The sequence below is a fragment of the Arachis hypogaea genome, chromosome 18 (genome assembly GCF_003086295.3).
Source record: "Arachis hypogaea cultivar Tifrunner chromosome 18, arahy.Tifrunner.gnm2.J5K5, whole genome shotgun sequence".
Taxonomy (NCBI): domain Eukaryota; kingdom Viridiplantae; phylum Streptophyta; class Magnoliopsida; order Fabales; family Fabaceae; genus Arachis; species Arachis hypogaea.
This window is the reverse complement of record NC_092053.1, coordinates 92,765,666-92,781,459: the sequence shown is the minus strand read 5'-3', so window position 1 is coordinate 92,781,459 and position 15,794 is coordinate 92,765,666. Positions and strand designations below refer to the sequence as shown.

The 15,794-nt window shown below is 36.2% G+C and overlaps 1 pseudogene; it reads right to left on the bottom strand.

Annotated features, from left to right (window-relative positions):
- Positions 1–242: 242 nt before the first annotated feature.
- Positions 243–2,044, bottom strand: LOC112772177 (mediator of RNA polymerase II transcription subunit 9-like; annotated as a pseudogene).
- Between the last annotated feature and the right edge of the window lie 13,750 nt (positions 2,045–15,794).

Sequence of the window (15,794 nt, the reverse complement as noted above, 5' to 3'; positions counted from 1 at the left end):
ATTTTGCTACATATATCCACTAATCTGCACAAGGATTCTCAAAATCTCCTTTAAATTTGATATCAAACAAACAACTTATTGTTCAATAAATAAATCTGATTTATAGCATCTGAAAACGTGATACAACATTCATGTTCCCTCAGCCAATGTTTGATATTCTAGAGGATCCAAATCCTAATCCTTGGCTACATTGAGATAGTAGAACATAAATCTAATTCTGAGACATGCTATTGAACAACGTATCAAGTGTAAATCTTAGCAATTTTGTTAATTTTAAGTTGGAAACTGGAGATACACATCTAGTAAAACAAGGAAGCTACAATCTCTCGATAAACAATACAATATTTGTGGTTTTTAGCCAACCTGAAAATTGACAGGCTCCTATGGCTCAGACTTAACAAGCTCCTCGACAGAATTTCAGTAATTAGCAATCAAGTCTCTGTAACAAGGAGAAAAATGAATACGTGTTTAGCATCAAGCAACTCAATCAAACATAGATATCAGATAAACATAGCACTAACCTTCGTTGATTTAGCAATTGCTCACTTTCTTCTAGCTTCTTGTTCTGTCCCTCAAATGTCTGCATTTAGCATCATCCAGAAAGTACAAACTCATATTAGACCAAGAATAGTACCGGTATAAAACAGCAAGTTAAAGACTCAGCTTTTCTACTGTTTAAAGAACAATCATATCAAGATGCAGAATAGAATATGTATCATTCTTCTTTTCTGTGTTGGTCGATGCAGGTGTTTTTTTAATTATCATGCATAGGTTGGACACATAAGTATAAATGCTAAAACCTCAAACCCAGCTCAAGACACACATAAATACACAAGTGCACACATGAGTGTACCTAGTACCAAAACCATAATAAAATTATTCAGTTTCAGCACACTTTTGAAGCTAAATATTTAGAAGTTCAAGTGTTTAATTAAATATGCCAATCCTCTATGTAGCAACCAATGTATGTAAAAGCAAAGCATAAATAAGAAACATATTTTACAACAGAAACAGAAATTGGAGAATTGCTAAATACCATCGCCTTGGTGCTAATGGAGTCAGAGATTGAGTTCAACAGTTGCTGGCACTTCTCAAAATGGGTGCTCAATTCAGTGATCTATAACCAACAAAACCAACCAAATATGACATAAATGACTATTCAAACTTTCAAACAACCCTCAATTGGAAAGTTCAATTGTCAAAACGAAAAAGGAAAAAAAAAGGTGATTGATATTGAACAAAACAATAAAAACAACGCAAAAAAAATGAATGAAATTTAAAATATATCATACCAATGCATCTGACTGTTGATCTGGAGTCCCATGCTCGATAACCTCAGCCAAATTCTCAACCAGCTATACCCAAAAATAAAACTAAAAAATTAAATATAAATCATAACAAAGCAATAATAACAATGAAGTTAAGGGGAAACTGGGTTAAGGTTACATGTAAGAGGTGGTAGTGTGAGGCCAGTGATTGGTGAAGGTTCTGCTGCTGCTGCTGCTGCTGTTGCTGCTGTTGTTGTTGTTGTTGCTGCTGCTGCAGAAGAAGTTGCTGCTGTTGTGGGTTGGGATCATTGTCCAGTTTCCTCCTGAAGAAAACTGATCCATCGATTCAATTCAATTCTGCCCTTTGCAAATGCAAATTAGGGTTCGAGCACCAACAATACCACTATTGTTTCTACATTAACCACCAAATACCATTAGAAGTATAGAGGATGCAAAAGCCCCTAGTATTACTTGAAAAATACACAAAAGCAAAATTGACACATCAATGAATAATCACGGTATATGTATGAACTATGAACTATGCAAAAGCCCTTCCAGCTCATCAATTACAAGAATAGTACTAGGTCTAAGTGAAAATAGTATAAATAAGAGTAAAACTAGTGGAATAATTGTATGCAACAGTGATGAAATGAAATTTCCTTCTCATTGACTATGTTCTTCTCTAATTCCTCTTCTAAATTATAATAATTCTTCTTCTCCCTTATTACACACTCATCCAAATATTCACCCTGATTCTTAATTCCATTCATACACCATTCTTAAGATAACAACAAGAACAACAAATATACCAGTGAGAGGACGATACCGACGGAACGAAGAAATGCTGCAGCCAGAGGAAGGGAGGGAATCACAGCGGCAGAGTGAGAAGAGAAATCAGGGGCAGAGGATACGGCGAAGGCTGGGTTTCCTTTTCGACCTTTTTTTTTCAATGGATAACTAACAAAAAAATTCATCTCTTTAATAAATGGTGAACCGGTTTAATTAATAAACTTTTGTTTGGTAAGGATGTTAGAATTTTATGCACTTGTATATATAAAGTTTGCAGCCAAAACAAAAGTGATATATCTGTAAATTTGGATCCAACAACAAGAAGTAGTCCAAGTGAAGAAACACCCAAAATAATCAAAATGAAACTTTTCTGCAGCAAGCATCATTAACCCTTAAAATTAAAAATGACAAATTTCTCATTCTAACACAAGCATAGTAAGCTATGTTCTTTAACTGTGATTGCAATAGAACCAGAAATCAAATAAATCATCAACAAAAATTCAAAAACAGCAACAAATAATCAACAAAAACCATGAAATCAATAAATCAACAAAAATTCAAAAACAACAGAGCCAGAAATTCAAAAATAGCAGCAGCAGCATAGCAAAGCTATTTTTATCAATAATTTCAACAAAAACACAAAACCCTGTAATCTTATCCATGATTTCACTTCCAGAAACAGAGTTAATCAACTAAGAACAAGCAAGAATGAGGGTATCAATTAATCATCAAGCAGTAAGCCAGTAACAGAGTTAATCAACCAAGAACAAGCCAGCAACTACAAACAAAGCGTTTTCAAGAAGTAGTGGCTTAAGAAAGCAGCAAACAAACACACCTGAGTCGCATAAGTCCACTGAAAAGGGCTTTTCTCTGCATTGAGCTGAAAGAAAAGATTCAAAAGAACACATTATGCTTCAATTTAGAGAAACTTAAAAACACGATTACTTGATTCACTGCTATCTACGATAGCAAATTTTACCCTAACTATTCTGCACAATCTTTTTAACTTGATCACACACACACACACAAAAATTGTTCAACCTTTATGTAAAAACTATGATCGATACCTACATTCCAGTTGCTAACGAATTCTGAAGTAAAAAATTTTATTCACAAAGACTATGTTCGCCACTTAATTAGCTATAATTAAAGAAGCCTAGCAGGATACTGAAATCCAGTAATCTACCGAGTCTCACGAAAATGACAGAATAAGTTAAAAGGAATCAAGTGAGAGATAAGCGAATTGAGCACGATGAGAGTGAAGCAGAAGTCATTCTCAAACAGGAACTACAGCTTCCTCAGATCAACAAGCACACGCAAATCATCTTTCAAATAACAATAAAAAACGAAGGAAAGTAAAGAAAAACCTAATTATCAAAAGCTAGTAAACGAAACGGCGATCAAAGAGAGAATTGAAGTGAGGAAGGGTTTATGAAAGAGAGAGAGAGAGTACGTACATCTTTGAACTGAAGGAGGCCATAAGGTCGCCGAGGTAGGAGACAGTGCGATGAGCGGATTCGATGAGCGGAAGAAGAACAAGAAAGAGAAGAAGAGTATGAAGATGAAGATGAAGATTAACAAGATGAAGAAGAAGTGGTTTCGAGTGACGAAGGCTAAGGGCGAAGGGCGAAGGGTGAAGGGTGAAGGGCGAAGCTAAGTGCGAGGGTAATGGTGGGAGGCGCTCTTCCAGGCTTAGGGTTTCGAGTGATTAGGGTTAGTGTCTTTGGGTTGGGGACCGGGTTGGGAGCCGGGTTGGGGGCCGGGTTAGGGTCAATGGGTTGGAGCCCCTCTCGCCACGCTTTTAAAACGTCACTGTTTTGTCCTACGGCCACGCTTTTGAAGCGTAGCAGAAAATAACCTTTTGGCCACGCTTTTAAAGCGTGCCAAAAGAGTACTAGGATATGGCCACGCTTTGTAAGCGTGGCCGTAATGAAACATGTCGCCACGCTTTTAAAACGTCCTTGTTTCTCTCTATCGCTACGCTTTTGAAGCGTGGCAAAAAAAAAGCGTGGCCGTTTCTCTAATCAATTGCCACCCATACAAAAGCGTGGCTGTTGATACTTTTTGCCACGCTTTTGAAGCGTGGCAATAAAAAAAGTGGCCAAATCTCTAATCTATCGCCACCCTCATAAAAGCGTGGCCATTGACCACTTTTGGCCACGCTTTTGAAGCGTGGCAAGAAAAAAGCGTGGCCATAGGCCTTTTTTCTTGTAGTGAATTCCTTGAGAAGACGACCCGAGGTTTGAATACTCGGTTATCAATTTCAAAGGGGTTTGTTACTTGTGACAACCAAACGTTTGTATGAAAGAACTTTTGAAGGTTTAGAAACTATACTTGCAACGAGGATTTATCCGCAAATTTCTAGACCACGCAAAAGTTCTCTCATCAAAATGGCGCCATTGCCGGGGAATTGCAAACGTGTGCCTTATTATTTGTTATTGTAAATATTTTTTTGCTTTTTGTTTGTTTATTTGTTTTTATTTTTGTTTTTATTTTTGCTTTTTCATAAATTAAGAGGTTATTTGTTTTTATTTAGTTATTAAAAAAAATTTCAAAAATTTGTTCTTAGTGTTCATCTTGATCTTCAAGTTGTTCTTCGCGTTCATCTTGACCTTCAAGCTGTTCTTAGTTGTTTTCTTCGTTTTGATCTAAAAATTTGAAATTTGGTGTCATTTTATTGTTTTTCTCTTTCCTCATTAAATTCAAAATATTTTTAATTAATTTTTTTCGAAAAAAAAAATTCAGATTTTTATTTTTAAAATTTTTATCTTATCTTATCTTATTTCAAAAATCAAATTTCAAATTTCAAATTTCAAATTTCAAATTTCAAATTTCAAAAATTTAAAATTCAAATTTCAAAAATTTAAAATTCAAATTTCAAAAATTTCAAATTTCAAATTTCAAAATTTAATTTTCAAATTCAAAATTTAAATAACCTTTTAATTTAAATTTGTTTTTATTTTCATTTTTAATTTTTATTTTGCTACTATGAACTCTCACCCCTTTGGCTATGAGTCTGGTTACAATTATGTTGCAGGTACAATGAAAACAGGCATCAAGGTTGGAACAATCAAAGATGGGAGGAGCCACAAAGATTTGATCAACCCTCATGGCAACAACCACCTCCAGTGGACTATCAACAACCACCACCATATGCCTATGAACCCTTTCCTCAACATGACTTTGGACCACCATACTCACAAGCCCCTTTCCACCATTCACCTCCATATGACCCTAACCCACATCCACCATACCAACCACCTTATGAACCAAATGAACCATACATAGATCCACCCCAAACCTCCATGGAGAAAGCACTTGCCAATCTAAACTCTACTATACAAGCTCTCGTCGCCCAAATCAGACCACCAAATACCTTCAACAATCAACCCTCAAGCTCTAGTGCACTTCCTTTTCAACCACATAATGATCTTTTCATCCCATCACCACCCTCCATGGAAGAGCACCCACATCTATCAATCCAAGAGCAAGATGATCCCAATTATGCTATTGATATGGAACAGGAAAAAAGGAATCATCTTCGCGAATCCATACATCATAAGGAGCTAGAGGAGGCCTTACGGGTAAAAGTAGGAGAGACCCTTGAAGATAAAGGAGTAGTTGAAAGGAGTTGTCATGGAAAGAAAATCATCGAGGATGAGTACGATTTTATCCTTAAACAACTGGACAAAGCAGCAATTATTAAAAAGGAAGAAGTGGTTGCAGACTTAAGAGATGCTGTACCTCCATTGGAAAGTCCAGTCACAGAGCCTCCTTCCATGGTGTTTGATGTTGATGTTGAAGAGAGCGTACAACCTCCAAGGCAGATCATGGTTGAAGACTTTGTAGAGGTTGATCAAGAGATGGAGATTAAAGATGAGGAAGCACAACCTCCCATGCCCTTGGTGAGCAATGAAGAAGAGATTGAATTGGAAGAAAGCTACCAAGAGGAAGAGGTTGAAATTGAAGAAGCTTGCAAAGAGGTGGAAGTAGTCAAAGAGCACAAGGGAGTGGAGCTTGAAATCACCTTGCCAAAGTTATTGGAGACCCCTCCCCCTGAGTTGCCATCATCCTTCACAACATTCAAGTGGGTAAAATTCATATCCCTTAGCTTTCTAATCCCACTTGAATATGGGCTACTGGAGACGGATGGTCAACTTATAGCTCTTTGTGGCATTAAGAGTAAGAGAAAAATGGTCAGAAGTAAGAATTGTCCTGCAAGGTTCATCATGGTTGGAAGCTTTAAGTTTAATTGCAAAGGTTGGTGTAAAGCTCAACTGAATGGGTCTAGGAAGTTGTTTGGCCGCTTACGTGAGAATTCAGACTGCTTGCCACCGGGATGCAACAATATTGCTCAACCAAAAGACGGGTGCAAGGGCAAGGTCTGGGACTCCGGAATCCATTCTATCAATCACCACTCTTGGGGCATGGTCACTTGCTTTAACTTACTTGAAGGCTTTCTGCGCCTAGTTTGGGACCCCGGAGATTACTGGAGATACAAACATTGGTGGAGATTCTTGGATGAATACAAGCATAAGCCACCATAACAGGAAGCTCATCAAATGTCCAACTTAAGGACTCTAACTAAAAGTGCTAGGTGGGAGACAACCCACCATGGTATGATCGTTCCTTTTTCATTTTTTAGTTTTATTTGTTTTAGAGTTTTATTTTATTTTATTATATTGAACCTGGAGCTTTGCATCACATTCATATTAACACTGCATTCTGCATTTTTTCAGATTATGAAAAAAAAAAAAGCACACACGTGACGCGGCAGCGTCGCTGACGTGTCCGCGTCACCAGTGCGTTAGGAGGAAAAGAAATTGAACAGAGAGTTACACAAGAGCAGGGCTGGAGGCGTGCCAAGGGCACAAATCGTCCCACGTGACCGCGTCGCTGATGCGGCCGCGTCATTTGCAAAATGGCTTCCCCACGCATCCGCATCACCCACGCGACCACGTGGCCTTGGATTTCGACGTAACAAGGTGTATGGCGGAATGTTGAGCTGGAATTGGGCTGGACTCGTGCTGGAAGCCCAAGCCCTACCACGCGACCGCGTGCCCCACGCGGCCACGTCATTTTAAGAAAAAGGCCACCCGCGCGATCGCGTCGACCACGCAACCGCGTCACCCTGGATTTTGGCAATACTAAGTTTTGAACAGAGAGTTGTGCGACCGCGAGGCTGCACTCGCGCCACTAGCACAAATCGAGTCACGCGATCGCGTGCCCCACGCGTCCGCGTCACCTGACCTTATTGCGCACCACGCGACCGCGTCACCAGCGTCGCACAACCTATCCAGGCATGGGTACCAAGAAAGAAAAAGAGAAGGTCACTGACAAGACACCAGCAAGGAAAGGAACCAAGAAGATCTCCAACCAAGACACCTCCATCTACAAGCGTCAGTTGGAGCAACCCGTCCACCTGCACATCTCAGCATGCACCGAGGACGGTGCAATCTTTAAGTGTGGGGAGGTCGAAACCGATCTCTGTGGGTTAGTACTTTCCTGTCTCAAACACCAATATTTTATTTTCTTTGTTAATTGTTGTATTTGCATATTTAATTGCATGTTTATTTGATTTTATGTATTTAGTTACTACTTGGTTGAAGTAATATTTTCTTTTTCAAGAAATTTTTATAATATTTCACTAATTTAAATTGAAAAATTTTTTTGTGTTAAACTTGTTTGGAAGTTGTATTTGGAACATGGTTTTTGAGCTAAAGAACACACAACCTGTGAGATTTGAGCTTATTTATATGGTTATATTATTTAACCATAAATTTTTATTCTTGTGTGTTTTCTTCTCTATGATTGTAATCTTTACTTTGTTCCATTCTATATGTCCAATATTTAGTGTATTTACATGCTTGCATATGATTGAGGCCATTGTTTGATTTTAGCTCACTTATCCCAAAATTAGCCTACCTTTTACATCACCCTTGTTAGCCCCCTTGAGCTTTTAAATCCCTTCTGTTTTATAACCACATCACTAGCCTTAAGCAGAAAAACAAAATAAGAATCCCAAGTTGAATCCTTGGTTAGCTTAAGATAGATATTGTGTAAAATTTAAGTGTGGAAAATTTTATGGGAACATGGGATGATATAAAAAAGTAGGAAATTAAATTGAATAAGTCATTTGAAAATTTGGGAAGCATGCTCATGTGAAATCAAAATAATTAAATTACCATGTGCATTGAAGAAAAATATATTAAGTAATTAAATAAGGGGATACAAAAAAATAATAAAAAAAATAAAAAGAAAAAAATAAAAAAAAGAGAAAAATGAAAAAAATATATATTACCCCAAATGCAAAATAAAAAAATAAATGCACATGGGACAAAATTCAAAAATAAGTTTGATACATGAGCATGTAATACAAAAGTGGAAAAATTTTGGGTAGCTAGGTAAAGTATTTTTAAATGATATAAAGTATGTATATGTTAGGTGAGATCTTAGACTAATCAAGGATTCACTTTGTTAGCTCACTTAGCCTTATATATATATATATATACCCTCACCCTTACCTTAGCCCCATTACAACCTTGAAAAGACCTCATGATGTTTGCATTGGTACATTAAATTTTTGTTGATTGGTTAGATGAAGAACAAGGTTTAGAAAGCATGACTAGAGAAGAGTAGAGTGAATAACCATATACACTTGAGAGACTAGAGTGATATACACTTCCAGTAAGGGTTCAACGCTTAAATTCTATGTTCCCTACTTTCATGAGCTGTCTTCTTACAAGTTCACTTGCTTTTTATTGTCTGATTTGAATTAGTGGAAATTGGTTTGTATTTGTCTTGGAGAACTTATTTACTCTTAACCAAGTAAGTAAAAGCATTTAGCATGTAGTTGCATTCATAGGTTGCATTTCATACCATTCCTCTTCATCTTTATAGCTTCTCTTGAGCTTAGCATGAGGACATGCTAGTGTTTAAGTGTGGGGAGGTTGATAAACCACTATTTTATGGTTTATCTTGTACTCAATTGAGTGGTTTTTATTAACTCTTTACCCACTTATTCATACTATTTGCATGGTTTTATATTTCCTTCCTAATTATGTGTTTTGATTAAAAACATGCTTCTTTGATCTTATATTTGCTTATTATATATCCTCTCTTATTACCATTAGATGCCTTGATATGTGTATTAAGTGTTTTCAGATATTATAAGGCAGGAATGGCTTGGAGGATGGAAAACAAGCATGCAAAAGTGGAAGGAATACAAGAAGTTGGAGAAATTGCTAAGCTGTCCAGCCTGACCTCTTCGCACTCAAACGGCTATAACTTTAGCTACAGAGGTCCAAATGACGCGGTTCCAGTTGTGTTGGAAAGCTAACGTCCGAGGCTTCGATTTGATATGTAATATGCTACAGTTTCCCTGACGCTAGGCGATGCGACCGCGTGATCCATGATGCCGCATCGCAGTGACAGAAATCAACGTGTTTGTTCTCCAGCGATTTCTGGGCTGTTTCTGACGCAGTTTGCGGCCCAGAAAACACATATTAGAGGCTATAAAGTGGGAGAATACATCCATTCAAAAACAAGCTTTCACATTCACAATTTTAGGAGTAGATGTAGTTTTTAGAGAGAGAGGTTCTCTCCTCTCTCTTAGGATTAGGATTTAGGACTTCTCTTAGTTTTAGGAGTGACTCTCAATCCCAGGTTCAATGTTCTTTTTATTTATTTCTCCAATTTAATTTGTATGTCAGATTTAAGTTCTTTTGTGAATGCAATTCGAGGTATTTTCAGACTTAATTTTGCCTTGCTTTATTTATATGAATGCTTTTAATTTAGATATTTTCCCTTTTGGTCTTGGTTAAGAAATCAGTAACTCAGGAATTATCCAACTCAATAGCATAATTGATAATTATTATCCTTGCTAATTGAATTGATCTTCAATAATCCCAATCTTTTCTTAGGAATTAACTAGGATTCAAAGATCTGACTAATTAGTCCCTTGACTTTCCTTTGCTTTAGTGAAGGTTAACTAAGTGGAATTAAGATTCAAATTTCATTATTATTAATAAGGATAACTAAGTCTGGACTTCCAATTTCTCATACCTTGCCAAAAGTTTATTTTTCAGTTATATATTTATTTTTATTTCTTTGAAAATATACATGTGCCCATTGCCCAAACTCCAAATTTCTCCAATTTACAAAACTAATAACCAATAATAAGAACATACTTCCCTGCAATTCTTTGAGAAGATGACCTGAGGTTTGAATACTCGGTTATCAATTTCAAAGAGGTTTGTTACTTGTGACAACCAAACGTTTGTATGAAAGAACTTTTGAAGGTTTAGAAACTATACTTGCAACGAAGATTTATCCGCAAATTTCTAGACCACGCAAAAGTTCTCTCATCAGTCATGATGCAGTACTACCTTTGGAAATTAATGTCAATACTCTAAGAATAATGAAGCAGGATGAACTGCCAATTGAAGATTATTGGAATGTAATGTTGGATGAATTAAACGAGTTGGATAACGAGCAAATTTTGGCGCACTTGAGCACCTCATTCATCAAAAAGAAAGTATTGCTCAAACTTACAATCAGCGAGTAAAAGTAAAATCTTTTCAGGTGGGTGAATTGGTTCTTAAAGTAGTATTACTGGTGGAATGAAATTCAAAGTTTTATGGCAAGTGGTCCCATAATTGGGAAAGTCCTTTTTAGATAATTGATTTATATTCTGAAAATGCGTATCGAATAAAGTATGTCAATTCTGGTGTCGAGGTTAAATCAATAAATGGTAAATATCTAAAGTAATTTCAATGTTGGGAAAATGATGTTTAACAAAAAAAAGAAGTACAAATAAAGGAAAAGAAGATCTATTTAGGAGAATACATTAAACTTGTGGAAAATAAGGTGTTAACAGTTCTTCGAGTTCCATGAGAAGTTGATTTCTTTCTGTGTTATAGGCGTTGTAAGCTTCGATTTCATCATGTTCTTCGATTTACACTCTGTCATATCTCCTATTAATCTCAGCTTCTTTGTCTTTTATCTTGCAAAGACTTTTAAATAATGTTTGTTTCTCCTTCTGGGCCTTGGCATAAGGTTCTGCCAATACGGCTTGTTTTTCTCGAACTAGGGCTAATTCCTTTTCAAGTTCTTCCTTATGCCTTGCTAAATAATCTTGGGTATTAGCAGCCTGGGTGATACGGGTTTCAAATTACTTTTGTACTGATTGGTGGGTTGCCTCAGCTTCTGCAGATTCCACTTTGATTTTGGATAGCCTCTCTTTTACTTCTTTCAATTTATCTTGAGAAATGAAAAGAATAATAGAAATCCTTTTAAATTTTTTCACTACTATGAAAAATTAAGGTGGAACCTAGAATTCAAGAGAAGAAGTCAAAATGTTAGATAGGATACTATTTGAGTCATTTTGTGAAACCCATTCTTCAGCAGTATGGTTTAACAGCCTTAGAAAAGAGGTCAATTGATTGAAAGTTCTTTGGGAGAGCTTTTTAGGAAGTCTTGGTTTTGGAAATTCTTCCACAATTAGAGTTGAAGTGGGTGCTTCCTCTTCGACAATAATCCCGTTCAAAACAGCTAAGAGCTCAGCCAAATTTGAATAAGACGGGTTTGAAGCAGTGGTTGAAAGATCCTTTGCAGATTTGGGACTTAGTGGGAAAGACAGTCCAGATTGGTCCATTAGACCTGAAGGATCTTTGATTCCTGGACTTGCTTGAGGAGACGGCACTATTTCTCTGGTTTCTCAAACAGGTGAGTCAACAGTTTGTGTAGGAGGAGAATCAATGATAAGATTGGTATCAATTGGAGAAGAAATGGTAGAATTATTCACAGGTCAAGGAGAAGGAGATTTCTCTTTATCCAACTCTATTGCATGTTGTTTTTCAACAACTAATGAATCGATGACATGGATAGGAGTGATAATGGTGGTTATTGACTGAACAGGTAATGGTAGTTTTGGGTTTCATGCATGTGATGAGAAATTGTTTAATCACTGGAAGAGGATGAACTCGAATAGTGGCCTCCTTGCCCTTCTAGATCGACTGGCGCAATTGGTGAAGAAGGGGTAGATTGAGTGGTCCTCCCAGCCTTTGTCAATATAGAAATAGTTGTGAGTGAAATGGAATGGAAATTGATGAGACTAGAGTTTAATTCTGTAAGTATTTATACCTGGGTAGATTTTTTGGGTTGGAGATGTGTGAATGAAGAAGTTTCTGATGAATCATCTGTATTTTTTAGGGTTGTTGACTCTCGTCAGAAGTGCTCTCACTTGATGATTGCTTCTGAAATAATGATTGTATAGTTAGTGCAAGGTTTTACTAAAATATATGTGATGATAAACAAGATCGATAAGAAGAGTTAACCAAGTCCTTACTCTTGTCGATTTGGCGGTCTTGGTAAAAATTCTCTGGACTTTATGCTTTGGTTGTTTGGATGTTTCAGTGATTTCGATTTTTCTTTTCTGAGTTGAAGACTCAATTTCTTGAAGGGTTTTAATCGAAGAAACTTTATTTTCATCCAAGGAGCAATTATGTCGAGAATAGTAACTGTTCCACCATTCGACGAAAGTCTTAATGACAAACTCACTACGAATTTAAGCCAAATGAGAATAATGGCTTCGATGTGCATCGTTGACGTCGAGACATCTTTGGATATCTTTCTTCGACTTGAAATCGACGTGACAAAGGGCTTTGTTTTTTCGAGGAACGGGAGCTGGAGGAGCTTGGAAGAAACCCATTTGTCTCACAACGTAATGAGGAGCATGGAGTGAAAATAAAAGAGTCAAATAACGCTGCCGTTCTATATTTCAAATTTGAAAGAAAAAACTTCCTTGAGAAGGCAAATGGAAGAGAGAGAAACGAAAAGTGATGGGAAACATGCCATCGTGGGTACAAGTAAATGAAAAATTAATAAATTTCATTTAAATCAAATTTATTAATTACAGTTGCAAAGTCAAACTTGATAGGATTAAGTGTTTCATTCTCAAATGATATAAAAAAAAAACATTAATCCTAAGGGGGTAATTTGTTGATAAAAAATATTTGATTTTGAAGACACCATAGTCGAAGTACAATGAATTTTGATTTCGAGGAATGGAGGCTGGATCGAGAAGGGTTTTGTCAGAAAATGAAGGATAGAAGTTAGTCGATGTACTTAGTTGAGGAATAAGATCATTTGGAGTCAATTGTTGGCAATTACCCACATTTTACAAAAAGAGCAGGAATGGTTATTCAAAAGTTACTGCAGGCAGGAGTTACTCTTGAATTTGATTGGTCAAAGACTTCAACAAATAGATAAAAGATCGATGAAGAAAAGGTTGGAACTTTGCTTCAAAAAAATACTCAAGCACACTCATATCCCCTGCGACTTACTGAGTCTGCGTTCGAGTCATTTTTCTGTAGGGTTCCTTCCATGTCCTTACTTTTCATTTACATTTCCTGTAAGCTTTATTTTCTTTGCAAATTTATCTTTCAAGCACATTTGCTTTTCTTATTTTCCTTTAAAAGCTTTGCACTTTACTTTTTCGATTTCAAAGTTCTTCGATCCTGTCGAAGGCAATGTACAACTTTTATTTAAATTGAATGCAATTCATTTCAAATTCAGTCAATTTATTTTCAGAATTTACTTTGTTTATCTTTCATATTTTCTTTTATTTTGCTCGATATAAAGATCCTTTGATGCACTTTAAAAAACTGGTATTCACAGAGGAATAGGTTTCGCTCCCAGACCATTAGATATTGAACCACTTTCGATTTGCTAAAAATTGATAAAACAATATGTACTCTTATTTATTTAAAAATAAAAAAGTTTTAAAAAGTGATCTAGGTGTGAATCGATAGGGGCTATGTTTTACAAGTAGTCCGAAGGGAGTGTTATTCGCAAGGTTTTGAAAATTAAACTGATCATCAAACCATTTTATTCATTAGTTTATTAGTTTATTGGTTCAATCGTAATTTAACCGAAAAAATTGTTTATAATGAAATAATAAATAAATTATAAATATATATCCTAAAACATAATTATATAGTCTAATATAAACCTTAAAATATTTTCTAAATTTAAAGTATTATATGAAATGTCATCGACCAAAGTCTTATGATATTGTAAGACTACAAACTCAAAAGTTAAATAACAAAAGAAAATATTCAACAAAAAATTCAACACAGCTCAATCTCCTGAATTAAATCTAGATGGAGATGCAACTTATTCACGATCGTTCGATCATATCCAACTCACAGAAAAATAGATAATGCCAAGGGATTTGGAAGAATCACAACCAAGCCTATGCATCTTATGAAAAACAATTCAGGACTTAATTCAATTCATTTTTTTCATTGAATAAAAATAAAACAATGCAACAAAATAGAATACAGTACAGCAATGTAAAGAACTAATCATTCAACAATTCAATCTAAGTAGCACTAACGTAAATGATGCCAATCTGTTACACAGTGTGCCTATTGCAGCATTCACCAAGCATTCTGCCTTTTATTTTATTAACGTCCAAATTGTTTTGAAGTTAATTATAATAGAAAAAGAATCCAATTTTCAGGAAGTAGTAACAAAATCATGAAATTTGAACAAAATCAAATATTCAAACCAAAATGATAATAATAAGCAAAATTAAATGCTCAATATTACTAAATATTCAGACCAAAATTATAATCAGAAAAATCAATGTCTAATCTTATTATTTAAAACACATTCAAAAAGGAGGACACTCATAAATTTAGCATGATTTTGAAGTAGACCAAGAGTGAGGGCAGATGAAAATCAGTGCCAGCATGATGGCAAGGCACAACAGAGGTAATAGTTCTGGCGGCCTTCTTCGAGCTTAAACACCGCGGTAGTAGCGACGACTTCACCCTTCACGTCGCCTCCTCCCGTGACCTCTCCACCCCTTCTTTCCAAGCTAGATCTATTTTTCCCTTCTGAATGGAGCATTTGAAAAAGAAAATGAAGATGAAGAACTGAGCAATAGCATTGACCTTCAAGCAGCTCAAGAATAAGAAAAAAACACACAATACAACTGCATCTATAGTTCAGCAGAGCATGAACAATCTCAGCATCAGCTTCCAAACACACCACAAAATTATCCTTTGCCCAAACACTTACCTTCGAGCAGAATGGCAAGAGAGACGAGTAGCAGGACAACGAGCAGGACGGCGCGTAGATGATGACAACGGATATGGAGAAGAGACCAAGTCCTGGAGACTAGGAGACACCGACAGGGTCACAGGATGAAGATTGAAGCCAACGCTGCATGCGACGGACAGCGACAATGGCAAGGGAGTACGGCAGTAGTGGAGGATAGGATTTTCCTTCGGTTGAGGTTGAGTGAAGGAGTGAGGGAGACTGCAAGTGAAAGGGGAGAAGAAAAGTTCTTTTGATTTTTTTTTAAAAGTATATGTGAAACGACCACATTTTAAGAAAATTAACCTGTTTTTGTTTGATTTGACTGGCTGACTTTTGACTGATTCAACAGTTTATATCCAGTTTTTATTTTAGCAGTTTTGTATAGTTAATTGAAACGTGACACGCGTCGATTCATGGTTGGACCGACCAGTTCGATCCGATTTGCAAAACCAACTTATTTGTCGTTTATGTTTTTTTTTCCATTTGTGTTTCTTCTTGATGAAATTTTCTACACCTCACAGTTTGGATGTGTTAAGATTATTTTGTCTTTGAAAAAAAAGAACTCTCACTCTATTTGTTTATTGACTTAGCCTTGCTATTTAACTTTAGCTAAGTTCCAGATCCAGT